Source organism: Elephantulus edwardii, unplaced genomic scaffold (assembly GCF_000299155.1).
Source record: "Elephantulus edwardii isolate Elephantulus edwardi_28Jun2011 unplaced genomic scaffold, EleEdw1.0 scaffold00040, whole genome shotgun sequence".
In the NCBI taxonomy this organism is placed as follows: Eukaryota; Metazoa; Chordata; class Mammalia; order Macroscelidea; family Macroscelididae; genus Elephantulus; species Elephantulus edwardii.
This window is the reverse complement of record NW_006399790.1, coordinates 40,616-46,489: the sequence shown is the minus strand read 5'-3', so window position 1 is coordinate 46,489 and position 5,874 is coordinate 40,616. Positions and strand designations below refer to the sequence as shown.

Here is a 5,874-nt window from a genome sequence, read left to right as displayed (position 1 = left end):
TTGCAAGTGCATATGTTAATAAATGTTAGCTCTGCTTAATACTGATGCTATTAGATAGTCCCTCCAAAGCCAGCCACTGATTTCTTCACTCAGGCCTTTGATCTCAGTAGAACAATGGAACATTTCCCAAGTCAATCAATTCAACAATGTGCAGTGTGGTCTCATGCCTTGCTTGGTACATCTACAGGATCACCTGAACTTGTTAAAAAGGTTAACTCTGGCTCCATCCCAGATCTCTGCAATCAGAATCCGTAAGATCGACAGATAATTGAAATGCATGTTAGAATTTGAAAAGATGTGTATAATGGGTTATCTGCGGACATGTCTCCTGCTTTTACCCATGTTTAACTGTATCACCTTGGCTGAAGTACTCAGCTTCTCTGAATATATTTTTACTTTTACAAAATAAGGGTAAAATAGCCTAGTGGTAAGAAGCTGAGCTGCAGTCATGAAAGCATTCAGTTCAAATCCACTGGCTGCTCTGCAGGAGAAAGATGGACAATCTCCCCTTGTGTGATTAACTGCCTCTGAAAACCTGCTGGAAGGTCACCTGTAGGTCAGTCAGTTTGACACTACACTACACTACACTACACAACACTGCACAACAATATGTGCTATAATGATGTGGTCTTGTTATTGTTGTTCACTACTGTTGAGTTGAAGATGACTCCGCGACCCTATGAACAAATGGCCTGAAGCTTTCCTTTAAACATCGTTGTTTCTCCAGGTTCATAGAGCTTCCAGAGGCATGTGGTTTAGGAAGTGGGTGCCACTCCTACTTCCAAACCTGTCTTATAACTGGTAACTCCACCAAACACTGTCCACCATGGGCAGCCATTATGGCATTTGAACCCCCAATGGCACAAAGTTCAGCTTCACAGCAAACGAAGATTACCTTAGTACAGCAAATTGACAGAGGAGTGCTAACTTGGGGTTAGAACACTAAAAGCAGCAAGGTTTACATCCAAAGCAGGGAAGCTCCTCTTGGTGTACTGTGGAGGAATGGCTATTGAATGGTGGTAACTTTAGGTTCCCCAGATAGTGTGGGGCTCCCCAATTAAGTTCTTTCCTGTGATTCGATGCTTGGTGAAGAAGAAGTCATGGCACTATGAGTCACCAGGAACATGAAATTTAATTTTGAAAATAAGGCAGAAGTCAGCATGGCAGGCACCAAGTCGGTGCTTGTGGCTACTACTGGGATGTCCAAGCCCCGGCTGAGGACAAGAGTCATGCTTACAGACATTGGTAGCAAAGTCAGTGAACAGCCACTGAGTCTGAAAAAGGAAGCCACGACTTCAACTTCTGGGAGAGTTATTGTCAAAAAGTTGCCAAAACCTCTGGAAAAGGCATGTTTGCCAGAGCCTGAACCTGAGCCACAGGCAGAACTTAAAGTTGTTAAAGAAGAAAAGCTTTCTCGTGAGCCTATTTTGGTGGCTATACCTTCTCCAAGCTGGATGGAAACATCTGGTTGTGCCCCTGCAAAAGAATATTTGTGTCAGACTTTCTCTGATGTAATTCTTGCAGTGACTGATGTGGATGCAGATGATGGAGCTTATCCAAACCTTTATGGTGAATATGTGAAAGATCTTTATGTTTACATGAGACAACCTGAGGAAGAACAAGCAGGTGTTTCAGCTTGTTGGTGTCAGTGCAATGTGTATTGCAAAAACAAATATGAGACAGTGCACCCTCCAGACATAGGTGACTTTGCATTTGTGACTGACCATACTTACACCAAGCACCAGATCAGACAGATGGAAATGAAGATTTGAAGAGCTCTAAACTTTAGTGTGGGCTGCCATCTGCTCCTGCACTTCCTCTACAGAGCAACCAAGATTGGAATGGTTGATGATGAACAACATACTTTGGGCAAGTATCTGATGGAACTAAGCATGATGGACTAAGATATGGTGCATTTCCCTCCTGAAACTGCAGCAGGAGCTATCGGCTTAGCACTGAAAATTCTTGGTAGTGGTGAATGGACACCAACTATGCATTACCTGTTACACACTGAAGAATCCCTTTTAACTGTTAGGCAGCACCTGGCCAAGAATATATTCCTGGTAAATCAGGGGTTTACAAATCACATGATGATAAAGATCAAGTATGCCACTTCTAAACATGTTAAGATTAACACTCTAGTGCTACTGAATTCTGCACTAGTTCAAGATCTAGCCAAGGCTGTGGCATAGGCATAATTTGTGAACTTGAGTTGGAAATATTATCTCTGCAAATCTAACTGCTATCTGTACATATTATATGTTAAATTCACTTTGTATAAAGTTTGAAGTCACCTACAAATGAAAACCAATTAATCTCCAACTTCTCAACAGGAAACTATGCAAGCAAGAAGACAATGGAGTGCATATACAAGAGCCTGAAAGAAAAGAATTGCTAAGAATCTTGTATCCAGTGAAATGGCCCATCAAATATGAAGCAGGAATCAAGTAATTCAAACAGAAAATAGAAACTTAAGAATTCTTGTAAACAATGCTACTTGACATACTAAAGGAAGTTCTTCACAGAGTCAGCAAAGAAAAGTGATGGCGAAAGTAACCAGCAGCAACAAAAGCATAAAAAAGTCCACATACACCACAACAAGATAAAGGTAAATAACCCACCTGGAAAAAAATGGGCACAGGATATGAACAGACACTTCACCAAAGAAGACATTCAGATGACAAACAAGGACATGAAGAAATGTTCAAAATCCCTAGCTCTAAGAGAGGTGCAAATCAAGACAACTATGAGATATCATCTCACCCCAGTAAGAATTGCAAAATTTAACAGAACAGCAAATAACAAATGCTGGCGAGGTTGCGGAGAAACTGGAACCCTTATTCACTGTTGATGGGAGTGTAAAATGGTGCAACCAGTTTGGAAGGCTGTATGGCACTTTCTCAAAAGGTTGCAGATAGAAATACCATTTGACTCAGCAATTCTACTTCTGGGAATTTACCCTAAAGAAACCATAACCGCCACTCAAGCAGATATGTGCACACCCATGTTTATTGCTGCTTTGTTCACAATAGCAAAGAGCTGGAAACAACCCAAGTGCCCATCAACAAATGAATGGATAGAGAAGCTCTGGTATATTCACACAATGGAATACTATGCAGCACTGAAAAACAAAGAACTCAAGAAATATTATGCAAAGTGGATGGCCCTAAAAGACATTATGCTGAGTGAAATATCTCAGTCACAAAAGGACAAATATTGCATAGGGCCACTATTGTAAAAGAAGACTGACATTGGGGTTGGGGAAAGACAGAAGAAGGGGAGGAATGATGTATACTGCATTGCAACAGATGAGGGAGAGAACTTCTTAAAAGTTTTATATGATTAGGTATTATTATCATGACAGGTGTCTAGAATGATGGTCGCACAGTGCAGTGGACTTGGGGGGGAGGGATTGCATAACAATAAAAGAGATTTTCTTTTACTTATCAAGGAGAAATGTGAATTGAGGGAAGGGGTGGACAGGGAGAAAAGTGCAACAATGAATGACTTGAAACCCTAAGTCTCTGTAAACTTTCATTAAAATTAATAATAATAAAAGTCTACATAATGGCAACTAGGAAACCTGGCCTGTCAGTAATCACACTGAATGTGAATGGTTAATTCACCAGTTAAGACCCCCAAAGACTAGCACATTGAATAGAAATGCAAAATCCTTTGATAAGCTGCTTACAATAGAAAGACCTAAGAAATGAGGAGAAGGATAGGAAACAATATTGCAAATGAATGACATCCATAAAAATCAGGGTGGCACAAAAAGGAAAATAAATCAGAGTAGCAATATTAATCTCTGATAAAATAGATTTCATGGTTAAATCCATCATACCAGACAAGGAAAAACACTGCATAGTGCACAAAGCAAAAAACTATGCACCAAATAATAGATATGACAAATACATAAAACAAACATTAACAGACTTGAAGAAAGTATTAGACAATGCCACAATGGTAGAAGATATAAGAAAGAAACTCAACAAAGAAACCAACCTAAATCATACAGTTAGCAAAGTCATCTTCATAGACCTATCCAGAGCAACCCACTCAACAAAAACTCAATACACTTTCTTCTCAAATACGCATAGCACAGTTTACAAAATGGACCACATATTGAGACACAGACTACAAAGTAACTTCTCTCATTACCATGTCCTCTTTCATTACCGCTGGTTCCTGCAATTTTTCAGTATCTATCAGTCCTTTTTAGTACAGTGATTCTGTTTATTCCCGCCATCATCTTTTCATGCTTTCTGGGTCATTCAGTATATTGCCCATAGCATCTTCCAATATTGCTACTCAGGATTTAAATTTCTTTTTCAGTTCTCTCAGCTTGAGAGATTCAGAGAAAGTTCTTCCATTTTATCCCCCAATTCCAGTTCTCTGAGCATTCCATTCTAATACTTTGCTTTATCCTCTTGAGCTGTCCTTTGAAATCTTCTGTTCAGCTCTATTACTATGGTATGTTTCCCCTTTGTTTTGGCTTCTATACACTCCAGTACAATTTTTAGAATCTCTTTTGACATCCATTTCAGTTTTTTCCCCCCTCTCTCCTCTGTTTTTGCAATGACCTTTTGCTCTCTTCATGAATGATACCATCCCACAACTCATGATGTGGTCTAAGATATATGAAATAGCATGTTAGGGTGCTCAATACAGGACAGACAATACAAACTCTCTGATTGACAGGAACTAATCATGACAAACACTTTCTAGGGGCTTGAGGGTAGTCATCTGTCTGTTGCTCGACCATTGACTTCATATGTTCTTCATCAAGGTCCTAGTGACGCTCTGCACAATAGATCTGAACCCCGTCCTCTCCTATGTGTCTCCAACACACGTAAGCTCATTGTTGCAGTCACTGTGTTGTTAATACATTTCACTGGAGATCTTCCTCTCCTTTCTAACATGATGTCCCTTTCCAAGGAATAACCTTGCCTAGTTACATATCCAAAGTTACATGAGAAATGAGCTTCACCATCATTGCCTCTAAGGAGCACTAGCTGCACTTTCCCCAAGACATATCTGTTTGTTCTTTTGGAAGTTCATGGAATACTCAGTACTCTTCTCCAGCACCACAACCACAAAAGCATCTGTTCTCCTGTCATCATTTTTCATTGTCCAACTGTCACATGGATTGGAAGTGATTGGAAAGTAGGCAATTTTTTTTCTGTACAGTCAGATAGTAAATATCTTTTATTGGTGAGCCATGTGATCTCTATTGTGGCTACACAACTCTACATTGTAGAGGGAAAGGAGCCATAGAAAACATGTAAATGAATGGCCGTGACTGTGTCCCAATAAGGATATTTTTAAAGAAAAGGCTATCTGATTATAAAAAACAAAAGCAACATCTGAGGCAGGTCTTTGAGTTCATCCCAGTTCCTTCCCTTGAGGTGTCTGGGTGTCAAGGTCAGGAAAGTAGGGATTACCATAGCACCAATTATCCCTTGGCATTGGTAAGGGTGTGCTGAGCAAAGGGACACATCTTTTGCGTGAAATGTTTCTTGCTTCCTGGTTATCACCAAGATTGTGCTTGGGAGTACGTCTACTCCTGGAGCAATCACCTCAGTGTTCCTTAACAAAATAAACTTTTAGTCCCTACCCCTTCTTTTAGCATCTTACCACAGAGTTATATCTTATTCTCATAATAGAATCGTTAAGTGACATAGATCATAGATGGGTGTTTTTACAAGGCCTTGTTGAGCTGGAAATCACACAGGAGGAGATTGCCTATCCTTTAACCACAGAGCAACTGGTGAATTTAAACCATGTGCCCTGGGGAGTGCAAAGCAGCTTCTTACCACTAAGCCACCAGAGCTCCCTCTGCAAGCCTTTTGTTGTTAGCGTTGAGTTGAACAC

At 40.1% G+C, this 5,874-nt stretch overlaps 1 pseudogene; it reads left to right on the top strand.

Moving 5' to 3' along the window:
• Positions 1-1,100: 1,100 nt before the first annotated feature.
• LOC102847292 lies at positions 1,101-2,192 on the top strand (annotated as a pseudogene).
• The last annotated feature ends 3,682 nt before the right edge of the window (positions 2,193-5,874 follow it).